Source organism: Microcaecilia unicolor, chromosome 12, assembly GCF_901765095.1.
Source record: "Microcaecilia unicolor chromosome 12, aMicUni1.1, whole genome shotgun sequence".
Classification (NCBI taxonomy): domain Eukaryota; kingdom Metazoa; phylum Chordata; class Amphibia; order Gymnophiona; family Siphonopidae; genus Microcaecilia; species Microcaecilia unicolor.
In genome coordinates this window covers 49,008,689-49,029,784 of record NC_044042.1, presented here as the reverse complement: position 1 = coordinate 49,029,784, position 21,096 = coordinate 49,008,689, and the positions used below count along the sequence as shown (strand labels likewise).

General features: G+C 43.1%; 1 protein-coding gene across 1 annotated transcript in view; it reads left to right on the top strand.

Moving 5' to 3' along the window:
* Nucleotides 1-21,096, top strand: part of DSCAML1 (DS cell adhesion molecule like 1) — a 465,245-nt gene that overhangs the window by 92,938 nt on the left and 351,211 nt on the right. The gene's annotated exons all lie outside the window — the stretch shown is intronic.

Here is a 21,096-nt window from a genome sequence, read left to right as displayed (position 1 = left end):
ACTCATTAGCTTTATTCAAAAGACATATATGCCATGCCTCCCCAAAGCTATCTTGGAAACTCTAAAGCAAGTTGAATTTTCAGGATATCCATGTTGAATATGCATGAGAGCAGTTTGCATACATTGCAGATTTAACGCATGCAATTGATCTCAACATACTCATTATAGATATCCTGAAAATTTGCTTTGCTGTGGAATCCTTGGAACAAGTTTGGGAAGCCCTAGAGAATGAAAAAATTAGTATATCTGTGAAGGCACACCAACATGTACTGAAGACTGTTGGAAGAACTGGATCCTTCAGAAATAGTTTACAATTAAGTACCTACTGTTAATCATTTTGTCTTCTCTGGCATCTGGCATAACCATACTGAACGCTCGGAGTGGGGCCTTGGAACCAGTGCACAGTCTCAGGCCCTGTGGAAGCCCCGTCCTTGTACATGTTTTCATAGTAACAGAACACTCATGTGGAGGAGGGGCCACTGCAGGGTCTGAAACTGTGTGCTGGCTCTGAGGCCCCACTCTAGGCTTTCTGTAAGTTATGGCTATTGCTGCTGTTCTTGGAGCCAGAGGCCACAGAAGACTACAGTGGTCTGACAGGCCCAGAGGAAGGTGTGGTGGCATAGTAACATAGTAGATGACAGCAGAAAAAGGCCTGCACGGTCCATCCAGTCTGCCCAACAAGACAAACTCATATGTGGTATACCTTACCTTGATTTGTACCTGCCTTATTCAGGGCACAGACTGTACAAGTCTGCCCAGCAGTGCTTCCCGCCTCCCAACCACCAGTCCCGCCTCCCATCACTGGCTCTGGACAGACTGTATAAGTCTGCCCTCCGCTATCCTCGCCTCCCAACCACCAACCCCTCTTTCACCCACCTGCTCTAGGTACTAGAGCACTGCAGTAACAGTGCTCTAGTACCTATCTAATGTTGACACTAGATGCCTTAACCTACTCCTAAATCTAAGGATGACCCATATTGTGAGATCTAAGAATATGATAGATTGAGCTGGCCACTTCTGGGTCTAAGTTATCTTTTCTGTTTCAGTTCTTGGGGTTTTTTTTTTTCTGATAAGCCACTGATTGTGAGTTGTTTCTTTACCATGGTGGTAGTAGCAGGTTTACAATACAGTCACACACCAGATTCCCTTGGCGTATTTTTCTTTTGTATTTGGTTTTGCTCTTCGTTTGAATGTTTTTGAATAAGATGAAAAATCTGTTTTCATCATGTGGATGAGAGATTTGATTACGTGAATGCTGTGTATTACTATGCACCTTTCTCCCAACTGTGCACAATAAAATGTGTTTTGTGAATAACAGTCATTATGAATCAGTGTTTCACTGCGTTCCTCACTCCCCCATTTCCATCTGTTTCTTCATAGCTTTTCCCTTTGCTGCATTTTATTTTCGCTCTGACAGTCGTACTGTGATGTGTAGCCGCGTACTATTGGAGCGCTTATTACTGGAACAATGATGAAATATTATAGCATCAATGACATTGCTTTGTTTCACTTCCAAGCCAAGGAAGTTTGTTGTAGCTACCGCCAGGTCATTTCCGGTACAGTCTACCATGTATTATCGAGTACAGCGCATGAATTTTATGATTTTGTGAGGCAAGTTTATTACCATGTATAAAATGGTCAGGCACTTTAATGGTCAGGCATGTACTAATGGTGCTCCACTGTACTGCTATGGACTTGGGACCTGTCATCCATGCTTGGTCTAACACACCATCAAAGGTTCTCACCCAAGCGAGTTCTGTCGGACACAGTATTATTGCTTGATCGTTGGGTTGAGGTTTCTCAGACTACAGGTGGTGGGACAGGGTCTGGAGAAAGCATGTTTTGTAGTCAAATGAAGGTCTCATTGTGAGACAAAAAGCACATTTATATGTACATTTTAAAATATTTTTTGTGAACAGCCTGTGGTTCAGGCTGTAGCTATTTGGAGAAGACAGCTCACTGCTTGTCAGCCTTATTTTCTGTGCTGCACTGCTCTAACCAGATAGGGAAAACATTGGGCTGTTCCTGCTGGTTTAATGTTAAGCCCCTGACAAAGCCCTTGAGAGGGGGAAACATGTCCATGTTGGGTGGTTAGAGGAAAGCTGATTTTAAGTATCTGCACTGAATAAATGTTTTATTTCACCACGAGGATCTGGTTTTCTTTTCTGCTGTTCTAGGTCTTGTGTGCTTTTTGGGACTGGCTGTAGGGTTACTGAATGGCTCCATGTTATAAGAACTAGATGAATCCAGTCCTGCCTTTATCCCAGTGCACGTATGAACTTCTAGATCTGATTTCTATCTAAAAGGCAGAAATACAAGCCCATGCTTTTGGGAGTAAAACCAGACTGGATTAACCCATTCCTTCTGTCAGTGTTGTGTAATATTGAGTTACTAGTAATTAGTTATGGAGGAGTGGCCTAGTGGTTAGAGCACAGGTCTTGCAATCCAGAGGTGGCCAGTTCAAATCCCACTGCTGCTCCTTGTGATCTTGGGCAAATCACTTAACCCTCCATTGCCTCAGGTTCAAACTTAGATTGTGAGCCCTCCTGGGACAGAGAAATATCTAGTGTACCTGAATGTAACTCACCTTGAGATACTACTGAAAAAGGTGTGAGCAAAATCTAAATAAATAAACATTCACATTGGGGTTGTGTATAAGATAGATATTTTACCTCTTCATGTAGCATAAGGCTTTTACCATAAGTATTCTTGGATGTGGTATCAGTAAAGGAAAAACAATTAGTTACTCTAAGCAGGTAACTGTTTACTTACTTTCCTAAATGAGTAATTTAATTACTGTAACTAATTACTTTAAGCTGGGAAGTAACTAGTAACTGTAATAACGCTGAAGAGTAGCACAACACTGCCTTCTGTCATGGGGCCAATTGGCAACCCTACAATGTGGCATGACTCTGATGCAGAATGTGCCTGCGACATGGACTTGGCTTGGCATACAATGAGTCTAACATAAAGCAATGACTGGCTTGAAAATTGGAGTAATTTACATATGGATTGGCTGTTCTCTGTGGGACCACCTCCCCTTGCTTTCTGCTTTTCTCTTACTAGTATCCAGCAGAAAAGATGTAGTTTCTTACCCATGGATTGAAGAATCTAGAATGTAAAAATGTGTGTGAGAGCAAAGCAGCTCCCTCCCTTGAACGAGAGACTCATTTGAATCTCATATACATGTTGCTTAGGTGCAGTGTGGTATCACGCTACAGCCTTCCAGGGTTTCTGTGGAGTGAGTCTCTCTCCTCGTTTAATATTCCTGCATTCAGTCACTGCTGCCCAGAGCTGCCTCTCAAATTATACAGCATTCTCCAACTCTCTGCACTGCCTATTTGCAAAATATATTAAATCATTTTCACCGAACAGACTCTGTTTTTTTCTCCCCTATTATATTTCCTTTTCCTATCTAGCCCTCGCTTCCCTACCAGCCTTGATTCCATCAATGAATATGCTTATGTGTATCATAGAGATTGCCAGACATGTGCAGGAGGGCCCGAATGGTAACCATAAAATGATTTTATCTCTAGTAAAGTACCTGTCAAAAATGACTTGCTAAAGCGGGGTAGTTCACAAATCCCAGGGCCCAACTTGTTGTAATGCTCTGACCTTACACTCCTCCTGGCTATTCTCAATCCTAGCTCTGTATTTCTTCTGATAACTTCTTCCCTCCCAATCATAGGAATCGCTTTTGCCCTGTCCCACTCCCTCATAGTTTATGATTTATTGTGATTTAATGAATCTCTTTTCCCTCAATGTAATAACAACGCATTGTGTAATAATATATAAAATAATTTATACTGAAAAGAACACCAATTTCATTATAGGAAAGAAAGAAGGAGAGAGAAAGGTTAGAATGAATAGTTTCACATGGAAAAGCAAGATTGCAGCGTTCATGAATCCCCTGATTTCTGTCAGGGCCTAATTGGATTGCATAAGCCTTTTCAAATAGGTGAGTTTTTAGAAGGGCTTTAAATTTTGGGTAAGAATGTTTGAGTTGGATTGCAGAGGGAAGGGATTTCCAAATCGACGGAGCAAGCCAGAAGAAGGCTGAATTTATGGCGGACTTATAGTGAGCTTGGTTTAGGAGATCTTTGCCATTCATCTTCCTCCAGGCCATTCCTCTCTGATCGCTCCTTCAGACATATGATCAGAGGTAAATGTGTGCACCAGAGGCCATTCATGCCGAACTAGTGCCCACATTTACCTGTGTTTTATAATCAGCCGCCTGTAGCGCCAGAACAAAACAGCGCAGATCAATGCAAGTAGCATGCTAATGCATGCTAACGTATGCTGGTGCACTGTTCTGTTCCGGCACCCCCATGATTAACGGTAGAGCTCGCTGAACAACGGTGCTCTACTGCTGGCATTAGGGCAGGAGGGGAAACAGGCAAGCAGCCAGGCAGCAGGATGCAGCTCTCCACCTGGGCTGTGTCAGCTGGGTGGGGGTCCAATGGACCCAATCCTTATTACCCTGGTGACCGCGAACCCCCCCCCCCCCCAGAGCCCCCACAAACCCCCAGACGCCAACATGGGGAGCTCTCCTCCAACAGAATAAAATATTGGAGGTCACTGGATCTCCAGCCCATACCCTGGTAGTGTAGCAGTGACTGACTGGAATTCCTCCCCCCCCAGAACCCCTGCTACCTTGAATGAGGAAGGATGAGATCCTAGTCCTTTCCCCTTTGTGTGCCACCTCCAAAATGGCGGTGCCCAGCCCTACCCAGTGCATCCTGGAATGCGCTGGGCAGGGCAACTTTGCTGTTCTCCCTTATATGGACTATATAAGGGAGAACAGCAAAGTTGCTCTTTTACTAATGAACACTTATTATAGGACAAATGGCCTATTGTAGAACACGCTACAGCGGTCTGCATTAATTTTGCCATTTGCACATTCCCAGTTCATGATTAATTACTTATTTTGGAAGGGGCATGTCAGTGGCAGAGAATGGGCATGGAAGCAGTATTCAACTAGCATGCTGACATTAGTGCGTGCTAACTGAACACAGACGACTTGTGAGCCATTAGCACCTTCTATATAAAAGGTGGTAAGAAATCTCCCACATTAACTTTTTTTTTCTTTTAATGACTGTGCTCTGATGCTATTTTACAGCTGTGCTAGAAATAGGCTTGGCACACGGGTTAAGTCCTGGGTTAGGACACGCTAAGCCTATTTACTAGTGCAGCTTAGTAAAAGGACCCCAAAGCTTGTTATTGGGGGGGGGGGGGGCCCTTGCCATGAATGTGATACAGCTCCTCTTGTCCGGTCATGGGAAAGCTGTCACGCTGAGTTAGGAGTCGCTTACTGACCCAGATGCAGTGGCAGCCAATGGTTTTGCTGTGTCCCATCAAGACTCTGGCATTTCACCTTTTAAAAAGCAGCCAAGCAGCTGTGAGACGGAAGGAGGTGAAGTCTGAATAATGGGCAGTGCCACTGCTGTATGATGGAGATAAAGCTCAGATTGTTAGTTGGAAGGAGGTAAATCAAGCTTTGATGCCTGATGGAAAAGAAAATAATAATTCAGGTGACTGGGTATCTGCACAGGGAAAAGTTATTTGTATGAAAGAAGCCATGCATGCATGCATGCAGGATCTTCTTTAAATAAATAGATTAAATGCAATTGTAACAAATGATTGGTTCTAAACATCATGGTACTGACAAAATCATAGAAACTGCAGTGAAAACAGGGAATGCAAAAACTGTGTTAGAATCATAACAGTGGAATACTCTCTCCTATCCAGATAATTCCCATTTTGAACTCAGAGTTTTATAGAGCCCTACCTCCAATTTCAGGCATATAGTGGTCTCTTGACCATCAAAAGGGAAAGGGGATGGGACTTGATATATTGACTCTCTGTGGTTATAATCAAAGTGGTTTACATATTATATACAGCTGCTTATTTTGTACTTGGGGCAATGGAGGTTAAGTGACTTTCCCAAGGAGCTGTGGTGGGAATCAAATCCAGTTCCCCAGGTTCTTAGGCTGCTGCACTAACCATTAGGCTACTCCTCTACTCCAACAGGAGAAGAACAGAAACAGCAAAAAGCAGAGATGGCCAAGGAGGTAATGATGTCACTGGAGCCACACTCAGGTTAATAATTTATTGATGACTTGACACAGTCATGTTTCATCAAGTGTCTGCATCAGGGGTTCCTTGATTTTCAATGTGAGTAAACTCAATCCAACCAATATTTAGCCCACAGTGGTCAGCTATGGGCAGATTTAGTCCTGGATATTCAATGCTGGGCATTGAATATCCAGGGCTCAAGTAAGATCAGGAAGCTGCCAGGGCTTATGCAGGTCCCAGCTGAATATCAGCTGTGTCTTGTATAAGACACTTATGTGGATCCCTAATTGAATTTCCACTGGGGCCTGCATAAGGTGCCCTCTGCTCCTCCTAATCCTTCCTCCTACCCAAACTTAAGTAAGGGCTGACTGAGATTCCCCCCCCCCCCCCCTCCCAATGGGCCCCTGTGACTACCTTTGAATACCTGGTGGTCCAGTAGGGTCGTATGGGCAGGAGCAATGCCCATTTGCTCCTGCTTCGTTTTGGCAGCTATTGTAAAATGGCTGCTCCAACCCTCTAACAGCAGTCTTGCAGTACTTACATTTGTTTCTCTCTCTCTCTCTCTTTCTTTTTTCATTTACCCCTACTATTTGTAAACAGCTTAACTAATTTTTATTTGCAGCTCATAAAATGTGAACTTGTGAGATCTGTGCCAGAAGACAGAGGAGATGAGACTTGAGGGCCTAAATAGGCATACTTTAAAAGAGAGGAAGGAAGGGGAGATATGATACAGACACTTAAATACCTGAAAGGTAGAAAGGAAATGAAGCTCAAGAACTAGGGGACATGATACCAAACTGCAGGTTGGTGAGCAACATCAAGAAATATGTATTCATAGAATGGATGATGGATGCCTTAAATGGAGAATCCTCTAGACCTTTTGCTTGAGTGGTAGTGGGAGTAGCTGTGTAAAACCACTATATCATAAATAACTTCCACTGCACTGTAAAAAGCAATCTATGGATCCCAACAAATCTCTTGACTTCCGAACTCCTTTTAAAAATAAATCCCTCACCTACATTGCTTCCAATCTTTACTCAACCCTACATCTATCTTTATGCCTCTTCTCACCCCCCTCACCCAGTGGCATAGCCACAGGTGGGTCTGGGTGGGCCGGGGCCCACCCACTTAGGGCTCAGGCCCACCCAACAGTAGCACACGTTTAGTGGTAGCTGGTGGGATCCCAAGCTCGGCCAGCTGAAGACTTCTTCCTGATGGTAACGAAAATGCTACTCTCCATGATACCGGCACCTGCATATGTTCAGTTTTCAGCTCATGCCTGCTACAGACTGCCAAGGTGGAAAGAAGTGCTTTCCCGCTAGCTGAGATATTTTTTGGGTGGTGGTTGGGGGGGGGGGGAGAACAATTGGTGCCCACCCAGTTCTTCCCTAGGCCCACCCAAAATCTGTTGTCTGGCTACGCCCCTGCCCTCACTACCACCACCACCACCACCACCACTGTTGTTAGCCAGGTGGTGCAGGCCATCTGTGCCTCAAAATTAGGTCCCACAGGCCAGAGTTCTAGCAATCCCCATGGCCAATGAGACTTCAGCCACAGGTGACTGTTCCAGAAGTGTGAGATGATGGCTCACTGCATGAATTTATTATCCCTAGAGGGGCAGCAAGTTCAGGAGGAGCATGCATGACCTTGAACTTGTTCATTCTCACCCCTTCCACTGGCTGTCAGGAAGAGAACTGAGAGTTAATCTCACCACTGCATAGAATTCTGCAGTGGTGAGATTAGTTTATCAGAACACAAATTAGTCATACAGTCAAAGGATGCCACTCTTAACCTCAAACAGCAAGATCAAAGATCATTCCTATGTTATCCAACAAAGCTAGCAAACATCACTTGGGCCATAAAATTAACTGCCACTTTCACACCTCTGCTCTGGAGTCTTAGCTTGAGAACTAGCTGATCCACCGCATAAGTAAAGCCATGAAGCTACAGATTTCACAAATATTACAAAAGCTAGGATAGAAATAACATGTTGTATTTCTATTTATGACAAGTGGCAACAGGCTTGATGTGTTCCATAAGTTTGCAACTATCCTAGTAAAGCAAAACTCACTTAAGAGAGGAGAACTCAATTCCCACTATGACTTTGAAGAATGAGAATTGAAAATTAGTGAAAAAAAAATTGGTATTGATATATCCTGTGCAATAATTAGATCCAAAGTTGTTTTTGTTTACAATAAAGGCAATACCTTTGAGGTATAAAGTCGATGTCCTGTCTATCTTCTTCTAGATATATACTGAACTCATGCCAAATCCCAACTAACTGAGTTGGGGTACTTGCCCTCCATTTTCCTTAGGGTGGCCTATGGGGCAATGAGGAAATAGTTTGTATCTGGAGCAAAAGATTAAAAAAAAAAACCTGTTACCTAGTATCTGTCTTTAAAATATTCCGACCCTTTGAACAGAACCTAATGGACACTGCTAGGAATTATTACAAAAGGAATGTGTTAATAATGGGCTCCCCTTTTCCACTCTAGGACTATCACTGTCTTTCCACAGTAATGTGGAGTGCTGAAAGACCAGTGGTATTTAGTATTTTCACCCCCTCTCCAAACTATCATATACAATATAACAGTTTTGGAAAGACAAAATACAAGGCCACACATATGAGAAAGTGAAGTTAGAAATTTTATTTCTTACCAAGAGACGAGTACAATTATAACAGTTTAATTTCTCATAGGGGGGGAGGGGCTTCAGAGCCACAACACAGCCGTGATGCTTGTGTCTGAGATTCCCCCAGATAAGATCTGGTACATGCAGTTTTATACAGGTAACAGTTAATACATATTATAATGCAGTGGTTAATACCTATTGGATATTAGTGGTTTTTAATAGTTTTTAATAGTTTTTAATAGTGGTTTTTAATAATTGGCTAGGCTAATATGTTGGTTATTATTTCTGAGAAAGTCTAAATTTGCTTTACTTTTCATAGTAAGCACAGTCATCTTTCAGGGGAATTTCCCAGTTCTGCATTTCTCCGAAACACCTGAACCACCACCAGGTTGCCACACAATGCTAATTTATACTTGCAGGCCTTGCACCTTCAACCCCTCCCCCCCTTCCTCATTCTCATCTCCGCAAGGGTGTCTCAACTCTTTCCATTGCTGGAGTTCAAGTTAGTGTCACTTCAGATTTTGGCCTGTCAGTTCTACTGTCTTTTTCATACCCTGAACCAAAGTGTAGAGAATGGTTCATAATATACAAATGGTAAATAAAACCAAGAATATTATAATGCCTCTGTATCACTCCATGGTGCAACCTCACCTTGAATATTGCAGTCAATTCTAGCCACTGTATCCCCCCTCCCCCCCTGCCCCAACAAAAAAAATATAGTGGAATTAGAAAAGGTTCAAAGAAGAGCGACCGAAATAATAAAGGGGATGGAATGCCTCTCATATGAGGAAATGCTAAAGAGGTTAGGGCTCTTCAGCTTGCAAAAGACAGCTGAGGAGGGATATGATTGAGGTCTACAAAATTCAGAATGGTATAGTACTGGTAAAAGTGAATCGATTTTTCACACTTTCAAACACTACAAAGACCAGGGAACACTCAATGAAATTACATGGAAATATTTTTAAAACAAATAGGAGGAAGTATTTTTGTTCACTCCAAGAATAGTTAAGCTCTGGAATTTGTTGCTAGAGGATGTGGTAAAAGTGATCAGCATATCTGGGTTTTAAAAAATGGTTTGGACAAGTTGCTGGAGAAACAGCCCATAGTCTTTTATTGAGATAGACATGAGGGAAGCCACTGCTTGCTCTGGGATTGGTAGCATGGAATAATGCTACTATTTGGGTTTCTGTCAGGTACTTGTGACCTGGATTGGCCACTGTTGGGAAACAGAATACTGGGCTAGATGGACCATTGGTCTGACCCAGTATGGCTATTCTTATGGTCTTATGTTCATATGCTTAATTTATAAACAGATGTGTAGTACAGTACTTGGAATGTAATATGAGGCATTATCAACTTGTCCAAAGATTTAATTTCAACATCCATAAACATGCTCTAGCTGTAGCTGAGATATTTCTGCAACCTTGTTCTCGTAAGGGGACTGACAGACAAAATGGAAAGAGCAGGGTTATTTCACGGCTGAGTTAGTGGAGAAAGTATTAACTTATCTTCTTTAGAAATTCCCTCACTTCAGGCCAGATGTTAAGTGTGTGGGCAGCTGTGAGGCTGGATGCACCTGACTTCCCAAATATGTGAATTAATTGGTGATGTTGGTATTTCTGAATCTTGTCTCTCCTATTGTGCTATTGTGTTTCACAAGACTATCTGGGGATTGCATGGTCCTTATAAAACCTAAGGGACAATTCTGTAAAGTGCACCAAATGTTAGCCATCAAAATGCTGGGTGAGAAACTCAAATTGTATAATGGGATCTGAACACCCAGATTTCATTATACAGGGTGAGGTAAAAAAAAAAAAAAAAGTAACGCCCTAGAGTTTTTTTGCCGTTTTCTCAGCAACTGCTTTGAATTTCAATGAGAAACTTTACATATTTTTTTCATTATACTTATTATTAAACAACATTTAATTATCTTAAGCTATGTTGATGTTGCTAACATTTTAGATAAAACTACCACATTAAAAATGTTCAGCGCTTCCTTGAGTTTGGTGATTGTTTGCGACTTTTGGTGGATCTTGTAACAGGCCTCCAACATTGCTGCCCTGACAAAAATCTGCGTCACCTTGATGTTGTTAACAATCAGCTGGTACCCCGTTTTGTTTTGGGGTTTTTTGTTTCAAATAATGGTAGTTTTACAGTGCAAACATTTTTGAACACGTGAAAATCACTGGGTGGTCACGCTAAAAAAAAGTCTGTAACTTCACCGTGTTTAAAGATGATCTCATTCCACTTGGTACATAAACGTAGATAGTAACCACAAATAAAGCTGCATAATTTCACATTGAAATTCCATGTGACTGCTGAGAAAAACAGCAAAAAAAAAACAAAAAACTCTAGGGGGTTACCTTTTTTTTTCTCCTCACCCTGTAGAATTGAAATATTTAGGTGCACCTACTTACACTATGTCTGAGGCAGATGTAACTGCCCATACTTAAATGCTGCACTTTGGGGCATAAATGACTCTGTAACATGTGCATAATTGTGGCGATTCCCATACCCTGCCCACATTAACACCCCCTGGCTTTTGCATGCTGTGAAAGTTGCACACAAGATTATAGAATATAGCTTAGTGATCAATTAGCACTTATTTGTGAATGTCTCATTCATGTGTGTAATAAGGTGCTGGTATTCTATAATCTGAGCTTGCAAACGGTGTGTACATTTACTATAGAATGTGTGGGCTTGTGTGGACAGAGATTATTATTATTATTATTATTATTATTTCTAGCATTTGTATCCCACATTTTCCCCACCAATTTGCAGGCTCAATGTGGCTTACATTTACCGTGGTGGCGATTGCCATTTCCAGTTGACAGAATTACCAATTGTATTGCATTAGGTGGGTACATACATTAAGAAGAATGCATTATGGTACATACATTGTAGAGAAGAATACATTATGGTATCACATATAGCTTGGACTGTAACAAGTGATAAGAGATCGGTTCTGTCTAGTTCATGATCAGTCTTATTATTTATGATTAGGATGGTTGTTTATGGTATGCCTTCTTCAACATGTCAGTTTTCAGTAGCCTTCGGAAGATAGTTAGGTCTTGTGTTGTTTTTATGGCCATCGGTAGTGCGTTCCATATTTGCTTGCAGATGTAGGTTGCATATGTGGACTTGTATTTTAGTCCTTTCCAGTTGGGGTAGTGGAGATTGAGGAATGTGCGTGCTGATCTTTTTGCGTTCCTAGTAGGTAGGTCTATAAGGTCTGACATATAGGTCGGGGCTTCTCCATGTATGATTTTGTGGACCAGGGTGCAGACTTTGAACGCAACTCGTTCCTTTAATGGAAGCCAGTGTAGTTTTTCTCTTAGGGGTTTGGCACTTTCGTATCCATATGTTTGACCTGCTAGAACTGGGACAAGCAGATGCAAAGTGTTTCTGTTCCATCTAGAGGAGGTTATTGTGCTAGTTCATTTGGTAAAGAGCTTGCAATATGCTGGAAGAAATACAGGCATCTCATAAAAATGAGAAAGTTTATCCTCCTCACCCGTCTCAATAGATGGTTGCTCTGGTCCCCAAGATCAGAGGAAGGATGGCTTTCAAAGGTTTTTACCTGGGTAACTTACAGTTGCCTAGCTAAAACTGGGGGCTAAAAATTGCTCTCCCTCTCTGGCATTGTGATCTGCTCTGGAAATGGTCAGGATTGGAGGGGGGGGGGGCAAAACTAGCAAACCAAGAATGTGTATTACAGCACAGTTAGCCCTGTATTTTCAAAAGAAACCTTCCCAAGGGGTTTCCCTTTGAGACTGTGCACTTACGGGGCTGGGGGGATTTAAAAATTACCCCCCAAATATCTTTATATTCTGCAGAGAATGTTTTGCAGAAGGGGACAACTTGCAAAAAGCCATTTCCGTGGTAAATAACCATTTAGACAGGTAAACAGACTAAAATCACCAACCCTGTAGCAGAGCTATCAAGTTACCCAGTTCAGTAGGAAGGTTTTTTTTTACCAATCCCGCTTTATAATTTACATCCCAAAACAGTGTGGTATTTGTAATCTTTGATTCTGCCCATTGAAATCAGTGCTGCAGGTCCCATAGTGCATCAGTTCCAGAATTGGCTTCAAATCTTTCCTTCTGGAATTGGGTAACTTCACTATTCTGTTGTACACAGGTGGGAATCAACTATATGCATACATACTTGTGAGAAATGTAGGCAGTCTCAGAGGCAGGGTTAGGTCAGATAAGGCAATAACACACATACAGTAGTTTTGCATTTTAAAAACTGGGGGCATATCTACGTGGGACCACGGGGGCCTGGGCCCCCACAAATTTTGTCCATGCCCCTGGTTTGGCTGGCGGGGGTCCTCAACCCCCACCAGCCGAAGCCTTCTTCAGCGCGATCTCTGGTGCAGCTACGTTCGCTACCTGCCCCTGCTCTTCTTTCTTCTTGCTCCTCTTGTGCACGCTGACGCTCAGTTGTCTCCGGCGCAGCCACATTCGCTGCCTGCCCCCTGACTCCGGAGACCGCGCTGAAGAAGGCTTCGGCTGGCGGGGATTGGGGACCCCCACCAGCAAAGGTAATTGTGAGGGGGCGAGGCAGTGGGGGGGGGGCGAGGAGGTGAGGCGTGGTGGTAGGGGGGCATCGGGGCGGCACTCAAAATGTGCCCCCAACCTCAGGCTCTGGCCCCCTCCCACCATGAGGTCTGGCTATGCCCCTGTTATAAACTACATCCAAAAAAAGCACCTGCAGCAACAAAATGTGGAAATTTCTGTGGGTAATTTTTCCTTAGGCAATGCTGAAAAGAAAAATAGGAATACATTTTTTTTTTTTTTTTTTTGCTTTTGAGAACTAGTGCAAAGTCTTGGGAAGAAATACCCTGTGGCTTTTGCGACTACTCACATAGGGGGTCTTTTACTAAGGCGCTCTCACGTTTTTGGCGCATGCTAAAATTGTAGGCTCACTAAATGTTAGAAACGCCAATGCATTCCTCTGGGCGTCTCTAATGTTTAGCACGCCCACAATTTTAGTGTGCGCTAAAAACGTGAGCACGCCTTAGTAAAAGACACCCATAGTTTCTTTAATTGCCTCAATAAAGAGACTCAGATTTACATGAATCTGGTTAGATGGAAACGTAAAGCTACTCTTCAATAGGAGATTCCAGGATAGGTCTTGCAGTTTAGGAATCCAAGGATCCATTTTAAATATTAAAAATTTAGAAACATTATCTTGTATCCAGAGGTTTCCCCAGTATTTGCAATGTATAACTGAGAGCTTGTGCGTCACTTCTTTAGCTGTGAACTAAATTACTGGGTCAAATCTCACAATTTGAGCTAGGATTTCAATGGCAAGGTTATTGATAAAGTAAAAAGTTTGAATACCAGAGACAAGATGAAGTGAGATTCTAGCCCCAGGAGGAGTGGCCTAGTGGTTAGGGTGGTGGACTTTGGTCCTGGGGAACTGAGTTTGATTCCCACTTCAGGCACAGGCAGCTTCTTGTGACTCTGGGCAAGTCACTTAACCCTCCATTGCCCCATGTAAGCTGCATTGAGCCTGCCATGAGTGGGAAAGTGTGGGGTACGAATGTAACAAAAATAACATGTATAGAGCCACTGTCCACTATTTTTCTGTTAAAGAACACCAAACAGGAAAGGTGAGATCAAGAGGTAATCAACAGCTTTGTGTTTATCAAGTGCCCAAAAGAAGAGAAGTGAAGAAGATAAATCTACACATAGGTATTTATTTATTTAGATTTTGCTCACACCTTTTTCAATAGTAGCTCAAGGTGAGTTACATTCAGGTGCTCTGGATATTTCTCTGTCCAAGGAGGGCTCACAATCTAAGTTTGTACCTGAGGCAATGGAGGGTTAAGTGACTTGCCCAAGATCACAAGGAGCAGCAGTGGGATTTGAACTGGCCACCTCTGGATTGCAAGACCAGTGCTCTAACCACTAGGCCACTCCAGAGGACATAGTAATAGGCATCTCTGATTTTTGGCATTTAAGCTTTAGATCTGGTTTCTAAACAGTGCTTTGCACATGAACCTCTAGTCTTCCCTGGGAAATGTAAAAGAATGAGATGAAGAAAGGACACAGGAGGAGAATGATGATGAGAAACACTACTGGTGGCAAAGGAGGAGAGGATAACTAGCCCTGGAACAGCTATGAGGGCGGCTGAGCGAACAACATCCATGATCCGTGAAGGACAGGGCCTTGGGACACCCCAAGCCTTACAAGTGGCCCCTGTCAAGTCTGTGCAGGCCATTGTGTTGATCAGCTGTCTGTGCTCACTTTACTGCAGCTGGGGAAACATGGTAACATACTGACATGGTAGATGCTAGTAGAGAGAGACCATTTGACCCAGCCAGTCCTGCTGCCAGTTTCCTTGCCTACAAATGTATCACAGCCTTTTGGTGGTTTTTTGTGCAGTGATTCTTGGAAGATATTGATTCAGTCAAAGCACTGCTCTAGTCTGTGCATGTTGGTTTTGTCATCTCCCATTTTGCATTCTGATGGTTCACATGACTGACCTACCACTTTCCTCTGAGTTGGTCCCAAGCATCTTTAAATTCACTTACACCAATGCTTTCTACTACTGCCACTGGTAGCTTATTCCAAGCGTCTACTATCCTGTCAGTGCCAAAGTGTTTCATCATCCTTTCTGTGAGTCTCTATCCCACCAGTTTCATATCATGAATCCTTGTCCTGGCATGTATTTAATTGAATGGTGAGTTACATTCAGGTACACTGGATATTTCTCTGTCCCAGGAGGGCTCACAATCTAAGTTTGTACCTGAGGCAATGGAGGGTTAAGTGACTTGCCCAAGATCACAAGGAGCAGTAGTGGGATTTGAACTGGCCACCTCTGGATTGCAAGACCTGTGCTCTAACTACTAGGCCACTCCTCCACTCCTAAGCTATGTTAGGCATTAATGCGTGCTCTAAAAGGCATAGCGCGGGATGTGCTCAGGTATCCTGCAGTAAATGCCAGATGTGCGCATGTTAACCATATGCTAAAAAATATGTTAATTTTTTAGGGGAGGCGTGTCTAGGGAACAGAGGATGGGCATTCCTGTGCTAATCAGTGCAGCTACATTACCACACACTAATTAGCACAGGAATTGCATGTGAGTCCTTGCCACCTACAAAACAGTTGGCGGTAATTGCACACTTGTAAAATTCCCTTTTTTTTAATGGCTACTTGCTAATTGCAATATTAGAATGAAGGGAGGGCTGCTGTATGCTTGGCATCCTGCCTGAGATATCTTTGTTTTTGGCATACCGTCTTTGACTTTACCATCTATAAGTTTGACGTCTGCTAGTTTTGATAGATTGGCGACCCCTGAAGAAGGCTTTATGCCGAAACATAGCCCTTGTAGGGTCAGGTTTGTTTTACACCTCTGGCGGGTGAAGATTTCATACTGTTGGTGAACTGTGGAGAATAAAGAGTTTTTAGAAGCTTGGGCTTCAATTTTGTCTGAATCTCATGGAACATTTTTCCTCCAGTCTTTTTGTACTGCTGTAATGGCGGAACCATCTCAGAGTCTCAGTACTGAAAGAGCAGAGGGTCCGGAAGAGCACTGGTTAAGCTGTGTGTGTGTGTGTGTGTGTGTGTGTGTGTGTGTTTGTATGTATGTGTGGTCTCTGTAATGCAATAGTAGGAGCAGCTGCAGGATGGGTGGCAGAGCTTTGCTGGGGAAGCTTGTGCTAGTCCTGGTCCTGCATCCTTAGTTCTTAACCCTGAAAGTAGGTGTTAACAGGTCCAGGAACACAAATACAGAAGACCCCTTTTTGATTAGCAGATTAAATGGTACCTGGGCTGGCACCAGCTGTTCTTTTCAGTTTGCTGCAGCTTTAGGATTAGGTTACATCACAAATAAAACATGTAGTGCCTCCTGAAAAGGGATATCATTCATGCAAATTAAGTCTGTGTAAACAGGTACATGAGTTCTTCCTCTCCATGCAAACTGGCTGAACAAGGACCTTTCTGAGAAAACAGACCGAAATTGCGGCCCCATATCTGTGCTCAAGGACATGTTTACTTCCCTGGAGAGCAATAATAGTCTGGGATGGGGAATATCCAGCATGAGAGAGTGCACAGAGGGAAGGACTGGGATGAGAACAGAAGAGCAGAGGAAAGGGATTCTATAAAACCTCTCGGAGCAGCTGGAGGTGCCAATTATTGCTTAATATATATATATTTTTAGAGGAGGAAAATGTACAATAGAAAAGGAATCCAGTGTTTCAATGTCTTTTCCTTTTGTTATTTACCATGTACATACAAAGCCCATTGGCCTAGTGGTTAGGGTGCTGGACTCTGGTTCTGGGGAACTGAGGAACTGAGCTCGATTCCCACTTCAGGCACAGGCAGCTCCTTGTGACTCTGGGCAAGTCACTTAACCCTCCATTGCCCCATGTAAGCTGCATTGAGCTTTCCATGAGTGGGAAAGTGCAGGGTACAAATGTAATTAAAAAAAAAAACTCTATTCCAAGCCTTTTTCCTGAGCTGCCAGATACAGCTGCCGCAGTTTGAGGTTTGTAGCTGCTGTGTTGCCCGCTGGCTGCCAGCCAGCCTGCATGAGATGCACAGACCAAGGACTGGGGTGAAAGGATGGGGGGAAGGGGACTGCTGGAATCAGCAGCTGGACTACTGTTTCCTCTGCTGACAACCAAACAGCTTGTACCATGTGCAACAAGGAATACATATTATAGTTACCCCACACTGTGTGCAACAATAAAGAGTACCATTTGGTGTTCTTCATGATCTGTAGTATTTGTTCTTTGTTACTGAGTCCATCCATGCCTCTCTTGTGTTGCACATACCCATAGCATTACCATAGTGCCATGTGCTTGTGGGTTTCCTGTAAAATTGCTGGAAGAAGCCCAACAAGATCTGGTCTCTGTGCCTTCTCTTTGGCTTTATCAAATGCCTGGAATAGCCTTCCTGGATGTGGGCACAGCAGGCTCCCTCTCTCACCAGCTTCAAATCCAACCTGAAAACTCACCACCTCAAGGTTGCTTTTCATACCTGAACCTCTGTTTCTCCTGATTGTGTAACAGATTTAGCAGTCTGGGTTCTGGTCTTGGGAGTGAATTTCTCAGTTTCTCAGACAGCACCAGGGTTTCATATTATACAAGAACAGGATTATTGTTGCCCTTCTCCAGTCTATTTCCACCTACCTTCATCTTCTCTGTTATGGTTTTGCTACCTTCTGCTTATTTTTTGCTCGTCTCGTCTGTCTTGACTAGACTGTTAAGTTTCCAAGAATGCTCATTATCCCCCTAATTCTTCAAACTTGCACACCCAAATTTGCCTGCACATTTTATAGAATAAGGGCAGCTGTGTGCACAATCATAATTGGCTGTTCTGGGGGTCCCTGGTAGCAATCAAGCCCCTACTTTAATCAAAGCAAATCATGAAAGCTTCAAAAGACGGATCCTAGTAGCTTTGGGTTGAACTGTTCAACCTTATTTTTTTTCGACTCTTGCAATAAGCAGAATATTAGCCATCGGGCACATTCTCAATCTATACGCAGTTTTCAACTTTTGAAACAATTGTTACCTGATGGATCCTATAGCTTACATCCTTTTAAAGACTTCTGATGTAGGCCCATCTATCCAAAACACAGCCCGTGTCGATTCTTGGATGCTAATAAACAGTTGATATTTTTCATCATCTGTCCATTTTTTTTCAGTCACCTTCCCTGTGTTTGTATTTGTTTGATTGACTGCAAGGGCTTGTTCTTCTGTTGCATGTCCACCCTGTTATCCGCCATATTATGGTAAAGAAAATAGTTTTAGGAGACAACTCAATATAAAAGGTCAAGATGAGGTTTAAAACACTGCTACTGTCACCTCTACCACATCTGTATGGTAATGGATATACAAGTTGAAAGAAAACTAGAAGCCCATTTGTTTTAACCTTCTGACTGCCTAACAGCTCTCTCTTTGAGGTAATCCAGAGGCATCGTTACTTTTCTCTATCATCTAACTACATTCTCAACTGTACCAGTATCATTTCTCCTTCAGAACTTATCTATTTCTCGTTACTGCTGTTAAAACTTGGTTGTAATAGCAGCAGAAAATCCCCAACCAAGTTTGGCTGCAATGGTAGGAAAAGGTTCAGGGGCCCTTACCTCTCACTCTTCTGGGACTATCGCCGGCCCAATGCGGCCACTGGCAGTAGTCCCGACTCGAATGCACGCCATTTCCAGGAAACAAAGAAAACCCTTGGAAATGGCTTGTGCGGTACTAACCCAGCGGTAATTGGGCATTGCCGCGTGCTGCCCGGTTACCACCGGGTTAGCAAGGGAGCCCTTATTGCTACCTCAGTGGATAGCTGTAAGGGCTCTCCGCCATGTAGTCACGCGGTAAGAGTTCTCTTACCACGTGGCCATGTGTGTCTGGGGGCCTTTTTACCTGTTGTGGAAAAAAGGGCCCTGGTGCATGGGAAAAATGGCCCCCACCGCTAGCGCAGGGCCCTTTTCCCCACAGCTTGGTAAAAGGACCCCTCAATGCCTATATCTAAACCAACACTGGTGAGACGGATGCTGAGAAATAATAGAAATGCAGTCACACCTACCTCCAAATACCTTATCCCTTTCTTGTCCCCCAACCTTCAGCTAAATATCGTTATGCAGTGTCTGATCAGTAGTGAGACCAAAAATGTCCACAAACTCCACATGAGATGCTAGAGTTAGAGGTGATTAGAATGGACATAAGAGTATTAGAACACTTGGGTGCAAGGGGTGAAAATGAAAGTTGAATGCTCAGTTTCCAGAAGCACCTGCATCGTCCACCACATCTGCATACCCACATACCTGCACATGCAGCAGGGAGGCCTCCAAAGGGCTTTATGGTGTCTGACCTTCACTATACCAGTAAAGGCCTTGTGTAAAGGTTAGTCAGTAAGGTACAGAAAAAAAAACAGAGACTGTAGGACAGCTTGCCTGGATTATAAAATAAAATATTCCATCTAGCATAAATTTAAAAAAAAAAAGCATGCATGATTTAACTTGTTTCAAGCACATTTTTTCAGCATCTGTGAACACATAGCACAGCGTCACAAAGGGTAAGGAAGCAGAAAGGTTTCGGGTCAGAAATAGAAAGTCAGCAGCTCTGTCCCTGGGTATGCTTAAGAAAGAAGTCCAAAGGCTCCCTCTCGGACACTGACCCAAGGACCAAGTGTCCACCAGTGGCGTAGCCACAGGTGGGCCTGGGTGGGCCGGGGCCCATCCACTCAGTGCTCAGGCCCACCCAACAGCAGCACATATTTAGTGCTAGGTAGTGGGGATCCCAAGCTCCGCCAGCTGAAGACCTCCCCCTGATGGTGTTGAGAACACTGCTGTCCACTTCAGCAGTCTAAGCTTCTGATACTGGCCTCATTGCATTGGGGGGGGGGGGGGGGGGAGAACACTTGGTGCCCACCCACTTCTTGACTAGGCTCACCCAAAGTCTGCTGTCTGGCTATGCCCCTGGTGTCCACAGATACATAAAGAAAGGTTTCTTCCATCTGCATGGTTTCAAGGAGGGGAACACCAGCCCCAGTGAACTGATGAGTAACCTACTAGGTCCTGAACTCACAGAAAGTCAGCTCCTCTCAAATTGCCCAGAACTCATCTCATCCAAACAACAGCTGTATCACAAGGACAAAAAAGCCTGGCTCTCTATTAGCTGTGCCCTAGCCAAGACACCTGCCACCTCTCCTACAGAGAGCAAAACCTGGTATAGAGTTATAGAAAAATGAAAGCCGTAGCTTTGCAAAACAGATTATTAAAAGGTAAGGAACAACATAATGAGCTTGACTATTCCTCAAATTATCTGCAACATTGTATTTCCTCAGGGTAATATTTTATTTTAATTAATTCATTAATTTAAAGCCACTTATAATACATTCATCTACATTGCTGAGCGGATTGCAAAACATATGCATAAAATACAACTAACAAAGAATAAATTTGAGTTGGAAATAAATATAATGGAGGGTTTCAGTATAATCTAGACCCGGTGTAAGGACTTATTTTCAGTTCAGACTGTTTGCAAGGTTTATAATCATTTACTGTCCCTTTATTTAACTTGCATATATCCTTGATATTCACCATATAAAATGGCTACTGACTGTTTTTTTTAATTATTTGTTACATTTATATCCCACATTTTCCCACCTATTTGTAGGCTCAATGTGGCTTACATAGTACTGGAGAGGCATTACAGATTCCGGTGTAAACAAATACAAAGTGATGTTGTGGTAAGATAAAGTTCATGTGGCATAGCCACATTAGGGAATCATACAGCGGAAGAGTTGTGTTATGTCCATTACGTTCTTTAGTTTTGTTGTGTTGCAAAGATCAGGCATTTATGTTGGATCGGTAGGGTATGCCTTTTTAAACAAGTTAGTTTTTAGTGTTTTCCGGAAGTTTAGGTG